The following is a 25,719-nucleotide window of genomic DNA, read 5'->3' as shown; positions in this document are numbered from 1 at the left end:
TAATTTAAAAAAAAAAATCAAAATAAATGTGCAAGGTTTTTTACTCGGTCTCTCACCTAAACAGATTGGATAATGTTTCATGAACACCCTTTTCTCTATACACACATTGTACCACTTCCATGTGATAGTGTTTGAGAGACACAAAAGATGAGTTTCTTGTGTGTGTAGGGACCAAATGGACACATGTCATGTCACAATTATATGTGTGGGTGTACAAGTGGTATATGCCACCTAAGGTGGTTTATGTATCACTACTACCCAGACAGATTTTTCCGCAGCTTAAGCCTCTTTCCTCAACTGATTTTACTCGGTCTCTCTTTCTCTCTCTCACATGATAATAACCCAACTTAATTTTCCTTAATTAATAAATTAAATTTTGATGAGTCTCTCTTTACCAACGCACACTGCCATGCTTTTGTAGTTCTTCAATTTCAACCTAACCAAAGGTACTTTCCTCTTTTCTCCTATCACTATTCCGATTTTATTTCTCAATAATTCTCATGTTTTTTTACGGTTAGCTTCTAATTAGTCTTTAATATGAATTGAATATGTTTTCCTTTTAGTTTCTCATTTGGTCTGGAATGTAACTATATCAAATATGAATCCCTTTGTGTGTTTTGATTTGCTTATTTTGTTTATGTTCCTTTTTTAAATTTGGTATAGCCATGAAAAGAAAAAAGGGTTCAATCACCCCCGTAAGGGCTAGCCAAAGATGCAATAAAAGAAAATGGAGAGTTGAGGAGGCAGAAAGTGATGAATGTCGCCACTATTTTGATATTCTTCCATCCCACCTCACCGCCCACATTTTGCTTCAACTTCCCATCAAGTCTCTTCTCATTTGTAAATGTGTGTGCAAAATTTGGAAAAGAATGATTTCAGAATCGCATTTTGCTAAATTACACTTTGAGCAATCACCAATTAGTCTCATGATTCGAACAAGATACTATAAACGAGTGTCAAGAACCCTCTACCTTCTAGAGTGCGATCCAGAAAAGTTTGAGATTGGAAGCAACAATCATGTGAATCTTGAGCCTATATTCAGACTTCCTCTTCGCGGTGATGTCAAATCACTTGGGATGAAAAGTGACAAGATAAAGAATAAATACAAGCACGTTTATATTGCTGGCAACAGTGATCGTGATAAGTTTAATATTGTGAATTCATGTAATGGCTTGCTATGTTTGTCTGAACCAACTACTGGAAACCCTATAGTGATCTGCAACCCATTCATGGGGGAATTCATAAGACTTCCTGAAACTACTACAGTTCGTATGCCGAATGACAGGGTTCATGTAATAGGACAAGAAGCTGGTTTTGGTTTCTATCCTAAAACTAATGAATATAAAGTGATACATATTTGGAGGAGAAGTGTTATACATGTCAATTCCTCGGACTTTGAACATGTGTTCCTTGTTGAGATACACACACTCGGAACACCAACATGGAGAAATATCAATGTGGATCCTCAAATTTCATTTTCATGTCTTATGAATCCCACTTGTGTGAATGGTGCACTTCATTGGTTCACATTTGAGGGAAGGGAAATGTCTATATTGTGTTTTTGTTTTGAAAGTGAGAAGTTGCATTCATTTCCTTCTCCCCCAGTTGTGATTGGCAGTCATCTCCAGGACCAAATTGATAAATATGGCTATTTGTCTGGTATCATACATATTAGCATGGGAGAATTAAAGGGATTTCTATACATTTCTGACTCAAACTTCTTCGAATATGTTACAATGTGGGTTATGAATGAATATGGCATTGGAGAATCATGGACTAAGGTTTACCACATTGATACTTGTACAAACCTTTATCGTGGGGTGATGTTTTGTGTTTTCCGGTAAAACACTTTGAAGAGGGTGCTGGCGTATTGTTATATCATTCAAATGATTGTTTTACTTACTATGAGCCTAATAAATATGGTGTCAAGCGTTTTCGAATTCATGGGTATTCTGCAAGGTATTTTAAAGGATTTTTTAAAGTAATTCCACATATTCCAAGTCTAATCTCATTGAAGGATGCCGTGAAAGGAGAGAATATTGAGGTGTTGAATATCCACTCAAGGTAAGAATCTAATTTATAACTCAATTTTTCTGATTTGGCAATTGAATTTGATGGTTGACAGTCCCATAAAAATCATAGTAATTAATTTTAATTATAAAACGTATTCTATTTGGAGAAAGGAAGACTTGTTAGGGATAGGTTTTCTCACTTATGCTTATGGCATTTCCTCAATCATTTGCTTTTACAACTGATATATATATATATGGTGGTTATTTATGTTATAATTTTAGTTCTTTTTCGTTATCTAATAACTACTGCCTTTAATCACATATTGGCACTGACAACTAATGGAAATAAATTTATGTGGGGACAATTTTTAGTTATTAACTGCATGTAAATTTCATTCTATGTTGATGGAGGAGGAAAAAATGGACAGTTTACGTAATGTCAATTTTCGAATCTTCCTTAGCTACCAAGTAGTAAATTGTTTCTTGAGCTTATTCCACCCCCCCTACAAATTGCAATTTTAGCTAATATTACTTAGTCATCGTTCCCTAATATTGTTTTCTTCTATATAGGTGTGGAAAGTTTAAATTGCGGGAAGAAAAAATTGTTATCTCGTTGTCGTCTTAACAGATTGTTTGACTTGACAAACACGGATTCTTCATTATCTTATGTTGACTTGATAAATATATCTTCCTCTTCATCCGACGGTGAAGAATTCGATGAAGAGTGTGTTTCCCAAGAATAGTATGTTTTCTTTCGCATTTATGTGTTATTTGGGTGATTCAGTTTTGATTTTTAGATTTTAGAGAGTCCTTAACTTTTGAAAACAATGTTTACGGTGATGATCGTAGGGATATTCTTCTAGAATATACTACAGAAAGCAGGTTCTCAAGAAGACGCATAACGGTTTCTTGCATAAATATCATGTCATTTCGGATTATGGAATATTTAGTACTTATTTAAAGGATAAGGATAATGTTGTTGAGAATAATGAAAGTGGCAATATGATTCGTACAAAGCCAAAACCATCATTATCTGCTGAAGTTGGGGCTTTACTTGAAGAAACACACTCATTCAATTATGAGGGGCACTGCAAAACATTACCTTGTTGATTGATGGTTTCCAAACTATATCTCAAGTATCTTGTTTTTCCTTGTCTGTCTCGGAAAAAAGGGAAAGAAGAGCGAAAATTACATTGTTTCTTTTGTTTTCTCCCATGATATGTTTACAATCTGTTTGTTGTTTCTATTCAAAGAGACAATGGCATGTTTGATTTTAACCAATCAAAAATTGTTGAACTGTTCGAACTTGTTTTAGTGTTTAACGATGTTCAAAAATCAGTTCAAGAAAACAGCAATAGTTTGGTTTTCATAAAAACAAAATGTTTTGTTTGCTTAGAAAAACAATTTGGTTCGTAAAGGTTAAGAACCAATTCAGTTCTGCAAAGATAGGTCAGTTCGAATTGAAGATATAGGACGATGTTCATTGAAACTTAAAACCAGGTTAGATTGGAACAAGTTATGAATGGTTCGGTTTAGCCAAACTGATCTTGATTTAGGTTATTTTTTCTTCTTGAATTGGACTATAAATAGTACTAATTTGAGTACTTAATGTTCCTTGCTACACTTTGATGAATTTCCAATCTTGTTTCCAATTCACTAGAAGGCAACATAATTTGGCTCCATGTCTTAGTAAACAGAGCTATAAAATTACCTTATGGTTCACCATAATTGGGTCATACAGTGTTTTGCCATCTTAACTCGGATCTCGGCTAAGCCATGTAAACACAGTCACCTTATTTGATCTTGTTTCTTGTCATCTATAGCAGCATAGTAGAACGGAAAGATAGGTGGCTGCTATTGAAAGTATGAGCGGTTTTCTGTAGCAGCAGCTATAACATCATGTAGTAGCTGTTTGTGGTTGCGACAGGGCTTCAGGAAAACATTGGAGTTTTAATGTTTAGTTCCTTTTAGCCTAAGATGCTTAAAACAATCGAGACGATTGTCGCCTGAGATACAATCTTCCGTCAATTATATTAAGGAGATGGTTCTTGAAAGTCTACTACTCACTTAACATTAGAGGTTACTTTTTTCCTCTCTATGATCTTAAACGATGCCAGATGCATCATTATCCACTGGTGTAAAATTGAGTGTCATGGTTGCAGCATCCAAAAGTGAATATAAGTTGGGGAAACATCTTACTGAGTTTTAAAGATATAGTAGACCTTTAATGATCATTTTGAAAGAGATATCTCTACAACATTTCTCTCATCATTTTAAAAGAGATAATCATCAATTGTTTCATAAACATCACATCGGGAATGCAACCATTGTCCTCCAATTTTGAAAACAAAGCTGGTGTTAGCTCATAGCCTTTTGTTGAAAGCATAAGCCTTCCAATTTTACGTAGTCTATCAATTCGTAGTGTATATTTGAACATTTGGTTGAACACTCTGGTCTTTCATTATAATGAATTTCTTTAAAGAGGTTCATGGTTTCCTCCACCATTTTATTCTTGCACAATCCATTAATAATGATATTGTAGCTCTAAATTAACATCAGAAACCACTCCCTTGTACACCGTAGTGTTGAATGTATGTATAACCTTATATGCATCTTAATGCATGACTCCACCAAGAGAAGGAGACTTGCAAAGTTAATTTCTCTAAACAATGTTGATTTCTATTTGTTTCAAGAAAACAAAAGAGAAATTTTTTTGGAAGCTTAAATCTTACATATCTATGGGGAAATAAAAAAAAAATCAATCGGGTGTTAAAGCCCAAGTAATTTGTATAGTGCAGTTGAAGGTCAGATGCAAAGTGCAGCAAGTGCAATGAAATGGGTCATGAAGATGTGATTTGTATAGCAAAATTCCAACAAGTTGCAGTTGAAGCGGAAAATGTCCAGCAAGAGGAGGAACACTATTTCTTTGTTGCAACATGTTTTTCCGGCAGCAGTTCATGTGAATCTTGGCTAATTGATAGTGGATGCACTAATCACATGACCTACGATAAAGCTTTGTTCAAGAAACTGGAGGACACCGAAATGAAATGGGTCAGAATTGAAAATGGTGAACATATTCCAGTTAAAGGCAAGAGAACAGTAGCTATAACAATTTACTCAGGTACGAAAAATCTCACTGATGTTTTATATTGTTCATCATTACATTAGTTTCTAAACTCTTTTGACTTGCTCACTTATATCCAGGTTGCTACATGGAATGTCCTACATAATTTTAAAGTGTTTGGGGTACAAGCCAAGGTTGATAGTGTTGTAAATTTTGATAATATTTCAAAAGTTTTAAATATTGTGTCCCATAATTTTAATAGAGAAATATAGAAAATTATTTTAATAGAAAATTATTCTCATATTATTAGTTATAATGTTTGACTTGGTCTTGTACCCATGTTTTAATTCCAAATTTTTTTAACCGTTTTTCCTGTATACCTCTTGAATGTGGCAATAATATTGCTTTTTTTAAAATAACGGTCACTTAACTAGATTGTGCCTATTTATATAGAATTAGTGGCCATGCTATTAGAATGTATTATCACACTCATCCTTTCCGAAGTATAGAATATCATTTTCTTTAGTCATGTTTTTTTGACTTAATATTCACGTACAAAAGAAGGAATAGTTTCACCTCTCTTAAAAATCATTACTTAAAAATGCATTATGAATTTAATGTATTTTGTAATGCTTGATGTTGATATATACTTTTAGCAACAATTTATAAAGTTGGTCGCTACAACCGATCTCTATATATATACAATCGTTAATTAAGTCACCAACATCTAGCCCATAAAGCCATGTTCTCAAGTCATTGTTTCAGTTCCTTCAAAAACAAATTTACAGTTCCTGTTTCAGCAACCATATTTTGCAAAGTACTTAAGACGCTCAAACTCTTCTTGTTGGATAGAGATGAAGAGTGAAAAAGCATGCCACTATTACTCTAGGGAGATTTACGATTGTTTGCCAACACACGATGCGTCATGCTTTTACATCAGTCATTAGATGTTAACTTTGATATTGAAATAAAACAAAAATCCACTCTCATACAAATATTTGTTCATACATGTAACTAATAGTGAGGGGTTACATTTTAAAATTATTCATATTCTTAATCAATCATCTTACACACACGTTCACCATAAAACTCCTCATTTTTTTCTAAGCTCATATATATGTTGCTTATGTTATCCTTTTCATTCTTCTTCCATTTCTTCTTTTTGGGTTGATAGTTTTGATTTTCTCATCAAGCTTCGTGAGTGTGTGTTTCTATCTATAATTTTTCGTATTCTCAAATGGATATTTTTTCTTTCATTTCACATACACGAGTTTTGAAAAAAGGGAGAGTTTTGTTGAAATGACACTTCATATATGAAATTGTGGTTGTATTTTTTTATTGAAATTAAAGTATTTTTTCATTATTATTTTTATTTAACATTGTTATGAGATCAAGAGTTCACTAAACATGTGGAAGGAAACATATTAAAAAAGCATAAACAATGAATATTTTTTTATTCATTTTTATTCCAAGCAACATGTGGTTGTTACTATAACTATTAGATATTTTTCCTTCTCAACTAATTGTCATAAGATGGAGTAAGATTTGGATGGAGCTTACAAAAACTCGAAACTCTCAACATCAAAAATCCTAAAGCGTCGAACAAGAGAAACTAAGAATCTTTATCCATAGGTGTTGGTTTAATTTGATCAAGTGTCCGTGTCTTTATAATAAGAGAAAAATACTCTTATTATATTTTTAATTGAATAGTTTCTTATAAGATCAAGTATCCTAGGTAACTAATTGTAGAAGCACACATCTATTTAATATTTGGTTTTGAATCAAATAGAAATTTCCCGTCCTTTTTAATTTTATATACATTTACATATATTTAATTTGAAGCATCAGTTTGTTTATTGTAGAAGTTATATAATTAGACATTAAATTGGTTTAAATTAAAAATAGTGAGAGAAATCTATGGAAAACAATGCAAGCTTAGATTATGTGAAGTGAAAAGGTGTTCTAAATCATAGAAAGTGGCATGTAATGAAAACCAAATATATTCTTTTTAGTTTAGTCTTTAAGATAATGTTTTTAAGTAGCAGTTATATTGGTTTTGACTTTTGATTCAACTGCGATTGGAAAAAGGAGTTTTAGATCGGTTTTCATCACCTTTGACGTAAAAATTATTAAAGATTAAGGGGGTTTAGTTTCAATTTTAATTTACATGGCATTAGAGTATTAATCAACTTAAAATTTCCTATGCTTGCACCTAGTTGACTTCTTATTGCTTCTTTCACAAGATTGCACCATTTTAGGTTTTGTGCGGCAATTATCAATCCTTTTACAAAAAAGAAAGATTTATTTTTTCTTCCTCCATATATAATACAATGAGTTATATTACAAACATGGTTTTAAAACAAATGATAGTGAAATACAATAATTTTGACAAAAATATGAGACCATATACCCACCATTTATTTATACTCCATTTTTTCCCTAAAAAAAAAAATGTATACTCCTTTTTTATTTTTTTTCCGAGTAAGCCAATAAATTGATCCAAATCTTTGTAATCCATTCTCAAACTAATCACACTCTTTTTCAATCATTTCTTAATTAGGTCTGTGTCCTTTTTTTTTATTTTAAAGGAGCCAAAATGCAGCAACTCCCTTGACTTTATGCTTTTGTCACATGATGTTTGATAGAGAGACTATTTTGAAACAATTGACAAAGACCAATACTATTTTAAAATATTAATAGAGTCAAAGTCTAATTTGAAAGTGACTTGACAATGACTAGTTTAGTGGTTTACTTTTTTTTCTTCTTTCTTTCCTTTTCCTACGACTCAGACTACATTCAAAATTTAATTTCAAAATTACATGATCAATCTACTTTTTTTAAGACAATCTACATATAACTATGCTCCTCTAAAGAAACATGCCGAAAATTTAATTTGAGAACCACTTACTTAGAAAACACAATTGAAAAGTACCGCCAGTTCCTCTTTTAATTCGTGTTAATTTATTCTCATAAATTTAGTCAACAATTCGTTTTTTTAAGTAGTATAGACGATGTAATTAGCATTAAAAAGTAAAACTTCCTTCATTAACTGTGGAATATGCATGGGTTATTCTACTGTTAATTTAGAAGTAAGACTCAAATTGATCCAAATAGCTAAATTAAATTAAAGATCATGGTTGTACCAAAAAAATAAATAATTAAAGATCATGTTAACACCCCTAAAAAAAGTCATATCAAGCAACAAATATTTTTTTCGCATTTGACATGATACATTTTTTTTTGGACAAAATTGACATAATATTTTTAAACATTCAAAAACTTAAATATACATATGATAGCATCATACTTTAATCGAAATAAATATAGAGGTTTTCTTGGTAGCTTTTGTATGCATCATACTTGAATTTGTAGGTCATTATATGATAGCATTTGATACAAAATTGACTTTAGAATGAGAGATGCCTCCCACTTTTAAACTCATTTTCAAACATTATCTCATCCAATGCTACAAGTTTTACTGATTCTGTTACCTGATTGATATTTCATTCTGTGCTTTTCAGTTGAAATATTTCTTTGCTCACAACTGAGCATCTTAATTTTTTTTATAATAAAAATGTTGTAGAAGGGTTGAGCTATGAATCTTATTTTGCTGTTAACTCACCGTCACTTTTTCAATTGCACATGTGTGTTTGAGTTATGGATCTGTTGCAGTAGATTAGGCTCAAAATGAATTCTCATAGTATACATCATTATCACAGAAACACTTGAAATCTGGTTTATTCTTCTTGTTTTCCTTTGGACTATAGAGTGCATCTTTCTTGCTTGAAGTTATATGTTAATCTTATAAATACTAAAGTATATTAGTCAGCACTGAAGTTATAGAATATATTGGTTGCTGCACTTGCAAATCAAGAGGTGGTGCAATAATGGTGTGAAGTGTTGTGCATTCTCTTTATCAGATTTCTCCTCCCGCAGAGTGTTTAGATGAATGCAAACTGTTTAGATGAATTCTTAAAAGATGGTCCTTGGCTGATTCATTTCCTGCATTGCCCAAGTAGACACAAATGATATGGTTAGTTGTTTCAGATTTCAAAATGAACACAAAGTACATAATATTTTCCTAAGTAATCTGGTTAAAACTTCAAAATAACGAGATATGATATGATGTTTCCTGATACAAGTATGATTGTTTGATTATGATTTGACACAAGTAAGAAATGGTTGCATTTTCTCGTCGAATCGGCCTCTTGAATTTTCCGCAACATTTTTGGTATGGAATGCATATGTATGTAATCAGGTAGTGTATTTGGTTTTGGGAATAGACTTTTTCTTTTCCACTTTTGAAGTGATCAATAACTGCATTCGGAACAGCCTCTATTAGCATGCATTTCATTTTTCGTAGATATTCAGCATTAACAAATCTCTAATGAACTTTTAGAGACTCAAGGTTGATTCTTTTATGAGTGAACATTTTATTGCCTCCATAACCATAAAAGTACCATCTTCATTGTTGTATTTTTGAGCTGTGAAAAGATTAGAATTTTCCCACCCTGATGCCTTCTCGCGTGCCCTGTAAAATTTCCAACAATGTCCCTTTGCAGTCCGGATTTCATAATCCAGACGAGTTCCGATTTCATAATCCGGACTTTGCTTTTGTATAATCAGCAATCATAATCTCCCAGGTGCAACCATGACAAAGAATGTCACAACTATGAAAAACTGCCATCTTATTGTTATACATATGCAGCGGGAGAACCAATTTGAGACATGATTATTATTACTCATCTTCTGTACTTACTTAAAAGAAAGGTTGTTTTGCTTGTGAATCACTGAATGCTAATTGGTTTTAGAAAATATAACATATGGACAAGGGCAAAACATATGCCATTATTTACCTTTTGATGTAATTTTATGTATACATATTTTCATTTTATTGAGCGTGGACTCTTGATCTTTAGATTAACTTTGCACCTTTCAAGTTATTTAAAGCTAAAACTCTTGACCTGGTATGCTACATACACGGTGTTAATATAGACTTGGAGATCCTCATTATAAGGTGATGAAACAAGTATATACCTATTAAGATGAAGTTACCTTTTCTCAGTTTGCTACCGGGATAAGCCATATGTGTCCTCCATCTCATTTCTACTACATTTTATTATGAAATATTGGAGTTGCAACTGGTCTATACTCTACATATTGATCTTATGTTGCAAATTACAAAAGAATAAAATAATATTTATGGAATCCTCAATATATATAAGATGATTTTCAATGGCAAAGACACCATATCTAATATAAAGGTCTAAAGAGAATATTCAAAAAGTCTACGGTTAGGTCATATATCCAGTTAGGGGTTCGACCCTTGTCCAAATTGTTGATGTAGTTGAAGATTTTTGGGTGACTATTTCACCAAAAAATTAGACCTGATTAAGAAAAAATGTCACATAATTCTAAATGATCAATAAACATGTATTTTGTCCTAACTCAGCATAACACATCCAATTTTTCATTATCGCTAGCCACCAAAGACCAAAAGTGAAAGAATTTGAAATAATAGAGGTTGAATGAAAAAATTCACAAGAAATAGAATGACATCCAAAAAACAAATTTTAAGATAGAAAAATTAAATTATTGACATCCAAAAACTAAAAAAATATATCATCATAATATTCTAACTTTCAAAAGGTCTTACATTGAGTTTGACCATCATACTATATTAAGAGAAACCAAACAAGATTAAGAGAAACCAAACATGTGTGTTTGATATCACATCTTCACCATAAATCTTAAGAACGCATGAAGTATATGGATCATATTACTTATATGTTTATCAACATTTACTCTTACTTCCAATGTGAAACTTCAACTCACGTTTGACACATTAACATCTTTTATTCAAGTATGAGACCCTCTACATCCTAGATCTACCACCAAGAACCACTTCTGCTTCTCCAGTGGGTGGATGGATGGATCCAATTGACAAATATATAAATCACACAAATGAAAATGATATCATATATCACTACTATTTTAAGTATGACAAAATTCTATAAGTCATGCTTCACACAGGTATCCATACTAATATTTGAACAAATTGACATGCATAATCTCTACAAATTTAATTTTTTCACTACAAAATAAAAATAAAAATAAAAATAATTAAAAAGATAAGGCTTAATTAGGTCTTTGGTCCCTGCAAATATAGGTCATTTGAATTTTCGTCCTTGAAGTTACTAATCATTCCAATCTGCCACAGAAATATTTATCATTTGAAGAAGGCTTAAATATACAATCCGTCCCTGTAATTTAGACGCGTTTTGATTTTTGACCTTGTAAAAAAAAAATTAAAAACATCCCTGCAAATTTTTTTTTGTTTTAAAAAGGTCCTTGGGCCCACTTTTTTGCTGACATGGGATGCTTTGGCCACGTGGCAGTTTCTGACTGTGTTTTAAAAAAATTCCAATTTTTTTTTTTTTGAAATATGAAGAAAAAAATTGGAAATTAGTGTTTTTAAAATCTAGAAATAAATTTTTGAAAAATAAAATTAAAAATTATATAATCTCAAAATTTATAACTTTTGAAAATATAATTTAATTTTCAGAATTAAAAAAAAATGAATTTTCGAAAATTTAATTTTCAGTTTTTTTATTTTTTTAAATTTATTTTCAGATTTTTTAAATTTAATAAAATGAATTTTCAGAATTTTGAAAAAATATTTTTTTTTAATTAAAAATCAAAAATTTAATTTTCAGTTTTTTTTTTTCTGATTTTTAATATTTTATGATTTTTATATTTATTTTCGGATTTTTTAATTTAAAAAATAAATTTTTAGAATTTTGAATTATGTGGCATGCCACGTCAACGCCACGTGACAAAAGTTGCACAGTCAGCAACTGCCATGTGACCAAAACCATGCCACTTCAACTGAATAGTGGGATCAGGGACGTTTTTGAAACAATTTTTTTTAGAGGATGTTTTCAAATTTTTTTTTTATAAGAACGAAAATCAAAATGCATTGAGACGAATTGCATAGTTAAATCAAAAGAAAAATGGTCCTAATCATGAAAATTCAAATGATATATATGTCAGGCTAGATGTCAACCAGCTTGAGAAACCCGTCGTCCGAGTGCTAGTTGTTCCAATTTCAGGTTAGATCTCAACCGAAGTCACCACTACCATCAACAAGCATGTATTTTGTCCTAACTCAGCATAACACATCCAATTTTTCATTATCACTGGCCACCAAAGACCAAAAGTGAAAGAATTTCAAATAGCAGAGGTTGAATGAAAAAATTCACAAGAAATAGAATGACATCCAAAAACCAAATTTTAAGATAGAAAAATTAAATGATTGACATACAAAAACTAAAAAAATATATCATCATAATATTCTAACTTTCGAGGGGTCTTGCATTGAGTTTGACCATCATATTATATTAAGAGAAACCAAACATGTGTGTTTGACATCACATCTTCACCATAAATCTTAAGAAGACATGAAGTATATGGATCATATTACTTATATGTTTATCAACATTTACTCTTAAATCCATTATGAAACTTCAACTCACGTTTGACACATTAACATCTTTTATTCAAGTATGAGACTCTCTATATCCGAGATCTACCACCAAGAGCCACTTCTGCTTCTCCATAAAGTTGAATCAGGCTATTAGTGGTGTTCAAATCCAAACCGATCCAAAATAAAACCGCAAACCGATCCAAAAAAACTGAAAACCGCAAAAAATCGAATATTTTTGGATGTGTTTGGATGTTGTTTTGGAAAAACCGCTATGATCGGATCGGATTGCGTTTTCAAAACCGAACCGAACCGCAAAAGTAAATTTTTATACTTATTTATTATTTTATTAGTATTATATATTGCACTAATATATTGCTTATTGGTATTTAATCTTATATATTGCATTAATTTAATCTATATTATTACTACTTCATCTATTTCAAATATAATCAATCATTTTCATTGTGTAATGTTAACTTTTTTAATAAATTTGTGTCATATTTTGTATCAAACCTCTTATTTTATTGTGTATGAGTAATATTAATATTAAAAAAAAAAAATTACATGTTACACTTTGGATATCCAAAAACCGATCCAAATTAAACCGCATATATTTGGATCGGATCGGTTCGGATTTTTTTAACATAATCATCCAAACCGAACCAAACCGCACGTGATTTTTATTTTGGATCGGTTGATTTTTAACCTCAAAACCGATCCAAACCGGACCGCGAACACCCCTACAGGCTATGATACCATCTTTGGATTTTAAGGGGTGCTAACACTGGGGTGGATGCATCCAATTGACAAATATATAAATCAAACAAATGAAAATGATATTATATCTCACTACTATTTTAAGTATGACAAAATTCTAAGTCATGCTTCACACATGTATCCATACTAATATTTCAACAAATTGACATGCATAATCTCTGCAAATTTAATTTTTTTCACTACAAAATAAAAATAAAAATAATTAAAAAGATAAGGCTTAAATAGGTCTTTCGTCCCTGCAAATATAGGCCATTTGAATTTTCGTCCTTGAAGTTACTAATCCTTCCAATCTGCCACTATAAATATTTAGGCTAAAGTGCACTTTTCCTCCCTTAACTTTCAAAAACTTGCAATTTTGACCCCCTAAGTACAAAAACTACAATTTTGATCCTTTAAGATTTAGCCTCTTTGCAACTATGATCCTTTTTGTCAATTTTGATTGGTCAATGCCTACGTGGTATGCCACGTATGTAATTAATGAATTAAAAAAAAATAAAAAAACCATATAATCATTTTTTAAATTAAATAAATGAAAAATTAAATTTAAAAAATAAAAAAATCGGGAAAAAAAATTAAAAATACAAGGAGATGAAGAAATTAAAAAAAAAAAAAGATTAGGGGTAGGAAAAAAATGTAATTAATCAGTCACAATCTTAAAGGAACGTTTGGTCAAGCTAGTGTGTTCAGATTGTGGGGAACAAAGGCTTTCTTCTTGTTCTTGCTCTGATGAGATCACTTCCAATCGAAATTCATGTTATGTTGAGGTAGGAAGTATTGGCAGAGTCTCATTTCTTATTGGTAGGAGAAGTGGTTATAGTGAAGCTGAACCAAGAAGAAGTGATTTCTTCTATGAATATGAAAATGGTAGGAAGAGTGGTGTTATGGAAATTGATGGAAGCTACAACAGGCGTCTGTTTTCACTAAGAGAGAGTGATTTTAAAGGCATGGATGAATCTCGTTTTATTGATTTGAAGCTTGATTATTCATCAGCATCAAAGCAACAGATGCAGATTTCACCACCAATGCAAAAATGGCAGATACACTCAGCTTTTGGAAGGAAAAAAAAAATAAAATACAAGGAGATTAATTACATTTTTTTCCTGATTTTATTAATTTTTTATTTTTATTTTTCATTTATTTAATTTAAAAAATGATTATATAATTTTTGTTTTTTTAATTCATTAATTACACACGTGGAATGCCACGTAAGTATTGACCGGTTAAAAAGGATCAAAGTTGGGAAGGGGTTAAATTTTAGGGGGCTAAAATTGTAGTTTTTGTATTTATGGATCAAAATTGCAAGTTTTTGAAAGATAGGGGGAAAAGTGCACTTTAGCCAAATATTTATCATTTAAAAAAGGTAAAAATTAGGATACCCATGGAAGAATGATGCGTAATTTACCCCAACCAATACACATTAGCTACATAAGCACATTTTTAAGTGGTATCCATAAACTATCTTGACCCCACCAACAAATTGCTCATTTTCATTGGTTGGTGGGTAAATTACCCACCATTCTTCAAAGGTAATCTAGAAAAAACCTTTGAAAAATGATCCTAATTACATCTCATTAATAACTTTTGACTATATATTTGCAGGGAGGAAAGATATCTTTAAACAAAGGATAAATAAGATTGTGCTTCCAGCTCTAGACACTCGTCGTCCGAGTGCTAGTTGTTCCAATTTCTGGTTAGATCTCAACCGAAGTCACCACCATCAACAAGTGCCACCGTCGCCGCTCTCCAACGCCGTCCTCCGCCTCACCGTCCAAAATTGTTCTCACTTTAGATCCATTCCCAATGGTTTTGTTGTTGATAATGCTGTTTTGTCGTTCAATCGCATGCTCCAAATGCGTCATACTCCATCCATTGTTGAATTCAATAAGATCTTAACATACCTTATTAAGACTAAGAACCACTACCCCACTGTTCTTTCCCTTTCCACACAGATGGAATCCAAGGGAGTTAAGCCTGATTTATTTACTTTAAGCATCTTGATTAATTGTTACTGCCACTTAGGTCAAATGACTTTTGCCTTTTCTGTATTCGCCAAGATTTTAAGATGGGTTATGAACCGAATACCATTACCTTGACTACTCTTATCAAAGGTTTGTGTCTTAATGGTAAGGTCAATGAAGCTCTTCTTTTTCACGACCACGTGCTTGCACTTGGATTTCACTTGAATCATGTTACTTATGGTATCTTGATCAATGGATTGTGTAAAATGGGACAAACAAGAGCCGCCTTACAAGTGTTGAGACAAATTGAAGGGAAATTGGTCAACACCAATGTGGTAATGTATAGTACAGTCATTGATGGTTTGTGTAAAGATAAACTAGTAATTGATGCCTATGGTTTATATTCAGAAATGATTGTAAAGAGAATTCCTCCCACCGTTGTCACTTTCAGTTCTCTAATCTATTGATTTTGCATTGTTGGTCAATTGAAAGAAGCGTTTAGTTTGTTCCATGAAATGGTATTGAAAAACATCAACCCAAATGTTTATACTTTTAATATATTGGTTGATGCTCTTTGTAAGGACGGAAAGATCAAAGAAGCTAAAAATGTGATAGCTGTGATGATGTAAGAGCTACAATATCCTTATTAATGGATTATGTAAGATTAAAATGGTTGATGAAGCCTTGAATCTCTTCACAGAAATGCATTGCAAACCCAATACAGTATCTTACAACACTCTTATTGATGGATTCTGCAAATCTGGGAGACTTTCTCATGCTTGGAAGCTTCTTGATCAGATGCGTGATAGAGGCCAACCTCCCAATGTAATCACTTACAATTCCTTATTACATGCTTTATGTAAAAACCATCATGTTGACAAGGCAATTGCATTGGTCAACAATTTTAAAGACCAAGGCATTCAACCAGATATGCACACATATAATACACTTGTTGATGGACTATGCAAACAAGGAAGACTTAAGGACGCGCAACTGATTTTTCAAGATCTTTTGATTAAAGGCTACAATTTACCAACCTGGACATATAATATTATGATCAATGGTCTTTGTTTAGAGGGCTTGCTTGATGAAGCTGAGACCTTGCTGTCAAAAATGGAAGACAATGGATGCATACCTGATGTTGTAACTTATCAAACCATTATTCACGCTCTATTTGAAAAGGATGAGAATGATAAAGCAGAGAAACTTGTACGTGAATTGATTGTTAGAGGTTTACTTTAAGAAAAAACCAATTTGAGCTAAAGTTTCCATTGGTTCCAATTCAGGAATGGACATAAATTTATTTCAGGCGTATTATATTCCCTAATCTTAACTTATCTCAAGGACTCTTGGTTAGCATAAGTAAATCATTTTTTCTCATCAAATTTTTAGCTTATCATGAGTACGACAATGGTTATATTGTTGCTTTTCTTGTTCTCCCAATAATTCAATTAGTTCAATTTCCTTTGTAAAGTTGTACTTGTTGGACCTCTGTATGTGAACTTTTATGTTATGTGGTCATTGGCTATAAGTTTATTCCACTATGAGATTTTGCCCTTTAATGGCTATTTTGCAAAAATCAAACACTAATATATTGTCTTATTTTGGCTATATGTTTAATCTGGTGTCGGGTGCATGAGTAGTTGGTGTAGTCCTTTAGTATTTTTAATCGATGATTTACAATATTTTTTTTATTACATGCTATATTGGATTTTGAAATACATGGTGATTCTTCATACTTCTATTATGTGCCATTCTGCCATCTAAGTTCTTCTCTCTTGCTACTTTAGTAATTAATTACCTTTTTCAATGCTGATACTTTTTGTTGTTTTAATTCTTCATATTCTAATTCTAATGCAATTTTTAGTTGTGTAAAATTGTATGCACATCAATTGCTTCCTTTTTTCTTTTTTTTTTTTGTAACAGAAATGCTTCCTGTTAAGCATTTCAATTGGTTACTATCGACTTGTTACTTAGAGCAACATTGTTGAATGCGGAAGGCCAAAAATCTGACATAACAGCTGATATATGGCGCTGCTATTTTTTAAAAAAAATCATATCAGTTTTCCGAAAATCTCCCACTGATATCCGAGATGGCCGATATTTGACAACACTGACTCAAAGAGGCAAAAGGTATTTTCTTTTCAACATTAGTTGATTAAAACAATTGTGACACTGTTCAGTGATGATAGAGACACCAAATGGAAGTTTGTTTTTTTTACGATAAACCAAATGGAAGCTGATAACATAGGTATCCCTAATTTTACATAATGATAATAAAAGTCATGTGTTGTTATGTTCATTTTGATATTTTAATGGTATCAATGGTTTATTAAGGCTTTGATAGTTTTGAAAAGAACTAGTGAGAATTTTGAGAGTGATATTGCATTAAACAATGTGTATTTGCTGTGATGTCAGTTAGAAATTGACTGAGAGATTATTTAAGAAAAGTGGGAGTCTTACAATGTGTCAGTTGAAACAGCAGGATGCGACTGATATGTTTTCGAATATCAGTTAGACTTCTCATCAGTTTTGCATAATAAATGCATACCATATTATTCTTTCTTATCATTTTTTGGGTTTGACTTGCTGCAAAACTGAAATTAGGAAGGTTTGATTAATTTTACCGCTTTATGTAATATGAACAATATGACTGTAGAAACTAGATACAATTTGCAGAAAAACTTTAATTTAAGCTAGCATGATTTGATATCACCAAAATAAGGCAATGTTGATGATTTAAGCTATCCGATTCTTACATTTCCTTTGATGAATTGGTCTTTTATGTTGGGTTCAATATTATAATGTATCTACTACATAAGACTTTAATTACCAAATTATAAGAAAATAAAATACCATCTCAAAGATAGTATGTTTGGTATTATTGTCCTTCTTAGGCTTCAGACAACCATATTTAACTTGGATTCATTTTGTGGGACAAAAATAGAAAGGTTGCATCCTTTATTAGTGACCTAGCTTGTTTGTTAAGAGATATACTTTATGTGTTTCTGAATTTAATATTCTGTATTGTATGATGTGATTGCATTTTGTGTTAGTAAAACTTACAATTCCTCCTTTAAGTGATGCAAATTGATGTGCTCTAGTTTGATGGAAACTATTTGGTATGTGCTTTTTTGAAATTATGTATCGCAGCTTAATCTTATCGTAATTTTTTTTCCTTCCATATATAAGCTAGTTTATTTCCAAGATCCATGCTTACGGTGGATTCTCAATATATATATTTGGTTGTTGTAAGCTTTCTCTGGCTGTCACTACCGGTATGAGGCTCACTAGAAAAAAAGAATTCCTACCATACGCTGCAAAATACGGTGCAGTACAAAAGAGACTCTCGATTTTCGTTTGTCTTGACGTAGGCATCATATGTGTTGAAATATCTGATCATTTTATTAATCAGTTCGATCAGATTGTGGTTTATGTGTGCTTCAAAATACAATGCAGTACAAAAGAGACTCTGAATTTTATTATTCAAAATAGACTCTCAATTTTCCTTTGACATAACATGGACTTGCAAAGTATGACAGGAGTCACTTGCATCTCAAAGCTCATAGTCATTCAAGTTTGATCATATTGTGGTTTATGTGTACTTAATGATTTTAGTTAAAATAGGCCCATGTTACATGTCACATCACCTTTGAAAGACAAGTTACATCATGAATGTCAGTGGAAAGGTCAATTTCGTGCTAGTATCTCTCACAAAAAGTATGCATCTCTAAGCACTAAAGTTACTTGCTTAATGCACAAAGGATTAACATCAATCATTCAAAGGTGAGTTAGAAGTCAATGTAGCAGCAATCTACATAATAGATTTATAGTAAGATAGTTTGATACAATTTCTATTCTTGTCTTATTATTACCAACAGGTCTTTATTGCTCATCAGCAGTTTTGAGAATGCTGACTCAAAAGAGTTGCCCAAGGAAGAATTTGCGTATGATATTGGTAACATGCCTCTAATTGAAGTTAATTCTAAAGAAATAGAATATGGAGCCAAGGGATCAACTCTGGTTAATCTTTTTGCTGAAGCAATCAAAGGCCCGTTACTTTCATCAGAGTCAATTCCAAATCTGAACTCTAGATTTGCACTTTCATTATTTGTCTTCAGTTGGGACTTAAGGCAATCAGATTCATGTCGTGGTGGAAGAAAATATTGCAGGTTATTTATTTGAAATTGCTAAAAGCATGTGTTCTTTGCCGTGATGAAAGAAATATTTTTATAGCTATTGATGAAGGATTTTTCCATCTCATAAAACTATTTACACGTGAGTATAATAGGATTGTGTCCACAAGAAGTTGCGTATTTCATAAGCATTTTCACAATATTTGTCACGTTAAGTGTTTGGGTATAAATTGTTTGTTTGTGTAAAACTATTTTCCTAATCGACATAAAAGTAAAATGAGAAGAGATAGGGCTATTCCGCTTGCGGTCAGAGACATCAACCAAGCGTAACAGCTGTAATCTCTCGATCGATTAATGGATTCTACCTTTTTAAACTATATTATCACAATCACTCGACAATATCATTCGTGTCCAAATGATAACGTTATTTCTAAGGGATCGCTTAAAAATCGATTTTCCAAACATTTAAACGATCACAAAGTCGATTGGATAGTTTAATCGACGATTTCCAAACCGATTAAATTACCCAAAAGCATTAAGTCCTAGATTAAAAGTGATTATCAAATATTAACATCCATGTCTAGAGTGATAACTTAAGATAGGTTGTTATTCTATTTCTAGATTCAAAAGTATGTGTCCATATCATTTTGAATTTCAATAAAACAATAAAAGCAAGAATAACAACAATATTGAATAAATAGTTAGAACCATATATTAAATGATCAAAATACGGTGCATGTCATACGAACCAAATTTTGCAATGCTTGTACCTAAGTAAAGAGGCAAATGCCTACAGTCATGATTGAAACTCCCTAGCACTAGCAAACTAGATATATGCAGAACACATTGAGTGCCTTGGCTTGCAACATGTGTCATTGAAATAGAAGAAGGAATTGTCCTTGGTTTGCTGGAAATTTTTCATTCGATACTGCTTCTGCACTTAAGTATTAATTCTAGGGAATTCGCAGATACATTGATGTCATTATGCTCGTTCAGTTTTATATGGATGTCTAGGATTATTTGCAGGAGACTAGAATGAAACATGAAATATATTTGTTACTAAATTCACTCATTGATTCTCTATTCGGAAATGATACCATTAATACTTCTCCAGTTCTCTCAGCTTCTACATGATTAAAGAGGCATTTGTTATGTTCACATGATTCTAGTAATTTCTAAAGTGTTACCGTTAATAATTCTCTTCGCTTCTACAGTGTAAATTGTGTGCACTGTGCAGCCCTTTGCACAAATTATTTCTCTAAAATTTTGTTATATTTTGAAACTTGTTTTTCAGTTACATTAGTTGGTAGTTATTTAATATTTTGTGAACAACAATGTTAACTAGTGAATGCTCTAGTCTATGGCAGAATAGCTCCTTTGTATTGATAAAATCTATGGGAGAATAATCCCATTTCTCTATCTGTTGGTGATAAAATGCATAAAGATAGGTTGTGTATGATGTCAGGAATATTGATTTTATATGATGGATAGTCTCATATTTTACATAACTATTGTGCTTAACCACTTGCTATGCTCTCTTTCAATTTCTCCAATAAATTATCCAAAATTAACTTCCCATTTGTTTAAATATTTTTTTGTACTCTTTGTTGGATTTTAGAACATCCTTGGTTGTCTTTGTTACCCGTGAAGAAGATGAGTGGTTTTCTTATTAACAACCTCCAACCCTAAAATTTTATACACATGAAATGATACACACGTTTAGAGCATGTCTTCCATATTGCTTCAAGGTACACACAAAGCTATTTTTCTTCTTATCCTTCCCTATTTTGTCCATTCACATGTTTACTATCTTAAAGTTTTGCAATGGTTCACCAATTTTTGAGACATATTTTAAAAGAGTTTACACCGGGCATTATCAGTGCCTTTGAGTGTTGGTCTGAAGCCAACATCATCCGACCAACACAAGTGGGTTGATAAAATAATTTATAATTTACTTTTTTGTATTTTCTAATGAAGCTAATTCTTATACATGATTTAGGCTTTACAAGTATATATGTTTATCTTTCTTAGTAACTATAGTTTTGGTGCTAATGATGATTCTTTTGGCCTTTACTGATTTCTTCTTTAAATATTTTTTGTCTCTTGCATTTTTTGTGCTAAATGTGTTTTATGAATTGTGTAGTTTGTTTTTGTGATCGAATTGATGCTGTGAATTATAACAAAGTTGAATCATTCAACTTTCACTGATGACACCACTTGAGTGTGTGTCTTAATCAGTCAATTCGGTTATGTGTTTCCCCCCAAACAAGTCATGTATGGTTCAACTTTCTGCATCCTTTTGGAAGTAAACTAAGAATGTAATCAATAAGTTTTTGGAAATCAATATTTTGTAAATAAACCCAACGCCAAAGGCTGCTTAAGCTTAACTGTTCAAATCCATAAATCAAAGCATAGAATCCCAAACCAGAACATAGCCATTAGGCTTTGAAGCGACAATCAAATAAACTATGACTTAACTATCTAAAACAACTATCAACTCACTCCTCAATTAAGTCCTTCCTTTTATGTGATTCTAATAGTTAAGGTACTGAATTGACGGTTTATTCTTCAAAGTTATTTAACCTATAAATAACACTGCAAACTTATCTGCGACAAATATTCTTTCTTGATTCTAAGTAAATAGTACTCCCTTCGAAAAATATTCATCGAGACACATCCAACAACATCTTACATGATATTATTTATCTTTGTGAATTAGTAGAAAAATATGGTCAAAGTATGTCAAGTCAATGATGTATATTGTCAACTAGGTCATCTATTGAGGGACGGAGGGAGTATAACTTAAATCGTGAAACAATAATGAGTTTGAAAGAGGACATACAGACCTCGCTGATGGATAATGTAAATCAAGATAGAAGCTGAATGAATGATGGTTGACAATGGTCTTTGAGAAACAGCTGTCGAAAGGTTTTTGGAGAATCAGTTCTGGAACTCGTGTAGACTACGATGAACAGTTACAGTTGCCAGATTTGCAGCGACGATGAACAATGATACGAGAAGGTGGAACGATGTAGAACTCAAAGGGAAAGGAATGAATGAATTGATCTAGGGGTGTTTGTGTAATAGACACAAGAGAGAATTTTTTTTATTAGAAATTGATTTAGGGTGTTTGTGTAATACGCACAAGAGAGAGAATTGATCTAGGGGTGTTTCTGTAATAGACACGAGAGAAATTTTTTATTTTTTTTAAACTGACCTACAAGAGAGAGATTGATACAGAGGTGTTTGTGTAATACGCACAATTTGACTGGCCATTTTACTGAAAGGGTAAAGAGGTAAAAGCACGAAATCGGTTGAAATTTTGAACGTTGCAAAAAGACAAAATAGTGCCATGTGTCGCATTTATATTGGGTCATTTTTTGGGTCTGACCATATGAATCGGTATGAAGTATGAACCACGACCTAGAAAATAAACTATCAATTTTTTTGTTTGGTACAAAATAAACTATCATTTTATTCATATAAAATATATAAATTGATTTTTTTTTCCAGTCAAATAACTTAGTGGACAAAAACAAGATTTTTTTTAATATTTTAAATAAATGATTTTTATAGATATAAATAAAAAATAAATACTTTTTACGTTTTATTTAATATTTAATTTAGAAAATTCTAAAAATGAAATTATAGTTAAAAATTACAAATTTATGAATATTAACTTAATATTTTTAACAAATTTGATAAAAAAAATTGAAGGAAAATTTGATAATTTTTTGTAAGGGTAATTTTGTCATGTCATCTATAATTGTTTTCCAAATTATGTTTGTTGAGTACACACTTCTGGATGCTGCATGTCAAAATAATTACACTAGATGCAAAAATATAATTATTGGGTTTGAAAATATGCGTGGTAAGACAAATCAAGATTGAACATAATTTTATATCCTGTTGTGCAAATATTTAGTTTAATAATATGTTTGATGATTCAAGTGATTATTGAGTTCGAAAATATGGTTGGCTTGGAGAAGGGTCTAGTATTCCAAGATTGCTTGCTTATAAATACCAACTGAGTTCCATCAAGGATTCACAATTGCAAAGCAAACAAATTCCATTATACTTTGTCTCTATTTCAACTTTAAATTCATCTTTTTTATTTTCTCATGGCTACGAAATTAGCTTTTGACAACACTGATGCTTGCTCCTAACAACAATCCCATGATGTCAACTTTAATACCAGCTAATATTTGTACAACTCAAAATAAGACATTCTACGAAATAACTTTTTGGATATTTGCATGGTGTCAGCTACGGGCATCCCATGATGCTGGACCATCCACCTATACTTGCTCACTTTGACTGATCTTTTTATTTCTTTAGAAAAAAAATAAAATAAAAAAATAAAAATTGTGGGTTGCCTCCCACGCAGCGCTTCATTTAACGTCGATAGCTTGACGGCTTACTCAGGTTACAGGGTTTCATTGAAGTATACTTTTAGTTGGACAATGCACCTAAAAGGCTTGTAATATATTATGGGATTTGATTTTTTTCCTCACCTCTTTACGATATTGGATTTTCGTTGAAGTATACTTATTTGATTGGAAATATTTACAATGTGTGAATTTTCATGCATATAAACAGTTGCAGATTATTAGAATTTTATACGGTTACTAGTTTTGAAAATGAACACTAGATTTGAGAAACTTAATTACTTGTGCCCATGTGTGTTTTCCTTCTAGTCGGTGGTTGTTGTTGTCTCCTCACTAAGTCCTCGTGGCTTACTCTTTCATTTTCTATTTTTTCAGATTCACATACAGCTGAGTAGAAAGCTGGTAGTAGACTCAAGGTTCAGCAGTGTCACATTTTTTTTTGTAGGCCACCTTGATGGACGACTCTTTTGCTTATGTATATATTACAGTCAGTGTATCTGCAACTATTTGAAGTCTAGAATGTCTTATTTTGAGTTGTACAAATATGTAAAAATCTCTTTTTGAGTTTCTGGTTGATGGAAACAGGTTTATGGACAGGATTCAGATCTTTGAAACGTTAAAAATACAGAGGATATTCTGTCCAAATTTTTGTAAATATTATTTTGATGAAAAATGGTTATTTGTAAATTATTTATTTGTCATTTTCAAGTTTGGTTGTTAGGCTTGCCGGACTAAAATGTATAAGTTTGTGCGCCGATCACGATTATTGTTCTTGGGCAGGGGCGGATCTAGACATTTCATATTAGTGTGGCAAAATTTTTAAAGAAACTATAATACAATTATACTAAAAATAATATATAACATTTTTTTACGGCAAATATTATTCATCTTCGAGAGGGTGTAAGACGCACCCACAACTCGCGGAAAAAACGGCAGAAAATACAAAAGTGACCGTATATAGGTGGCACACTTAAAACCCAAAACCACTCGGTCATGATGCCGGAATATACAACACGCAAAATGCCAGCAGAAGTATTTCACAATTCTAAAACCCTAAAAAAGCAATTGTAGAATGAATGAGAAAGTAGAGAATCAATTGACTATTTCACTTACCTTGACTTAGACTTATAGAGTGAGAATTGAGAGATACACTAGATTTGAAGAAGGAGTGAAGAGAGAAAATGATGCTGCTGACTGATGAGAGTGGAAGGAGAGGTTTGTTTGTTTGTTGTGAGAAGAAAGGAGATTGTGAATTGTGATTTGTGAGAAGAGAAGAAGAAACCGATTGTGAGAGTAGAGAAGAGGAGAAGAAACGCGTTGTTTTGTTTGTGTGGTGTGTGTTTTCCAATTTCCACTTTCCTTCCCTTGCCTTATGTTTATGCATATAAACAAAAAAAAAAAAAATTAGGCAAGAATCTGGTGTGGCAGCTACCACACCATGTTTCACACTCAATCCGCCCCTGTTCTTGGATTGTGACAAAGTTGATATCATAGCCCGATTTTAAGTCAAAAATATAGCAGTATACATAGATTAATAATAGATTTTTGCTAGTAAATTGTGAACCACGGCACCGTTTACTTTCAAAAAGCCTCTATGATGGTCTTATTATAAATTATTTATGGCTCGTTTTCTTCCCGAAAGTATTAGAGATCAACTAGCACATGAGTTTAAGTGATGGAGCATATTTTTCCATAAGGCTACAAAGTTGATATATTCTTTGAAGTTATTGTTTGCCAAATAATTGGAGCTTTTTGAAGGGTTGAAAATCATTTCAGGTATGTGTGTTCTATTGATAAACTTGAATATATTTTACAGAAGAATGAAGAAAACATATATAAGGAATTAGATCATTTAGACAAATCATTTTTGGAGATAGTTTCCTCACTATACTTATTGT

The 25,719-nt window shown here is 31.8% G+C and overlaps 2 pseudogenes; both read left to right on the top strand.

The window, feature by feature from the left end:
• Nucleotides 1–665: 665 nt before the first annotated feature.
• LOC11445428 (F-box/kelch-repeat protein At3g06240-like) lies at nucleotides 666–2,649 on the top strand (annotated as a pseudogene).
• A 2,198-nt stretch (nucleotides 2,650–4,847) lies between these two features.
• Nucleotides 4,848–16,539, top strand: LOC11444395 (pentatricopeptide repeat-containing protein At1g12775, mitochondrial-like; annotated as a pseudogene).
• The last annotated feature ends 9,180 nt before the right edge of the window (nucleotides 16,540–25,719 follow it).

The sequence above is a fragment of the Medicago truncatula genome, chromosome 6, assembly GCF_003473485.1.
Source record: "Medicago truncatula cultivar Jemalong A17 chromosome 6, MtrunA17r5.0-ANR, whole genome shotgun sequence".
Lineage (NCBI taxonomy): Eukaryota > Viridiplantae > Streptophyta > Magnoliopsida > Fabales > Fabaceae > Medicago > Medicago truncatula.
This window is presented reverse-complemented; position numbering and strand designations above follow the sequence as displayed.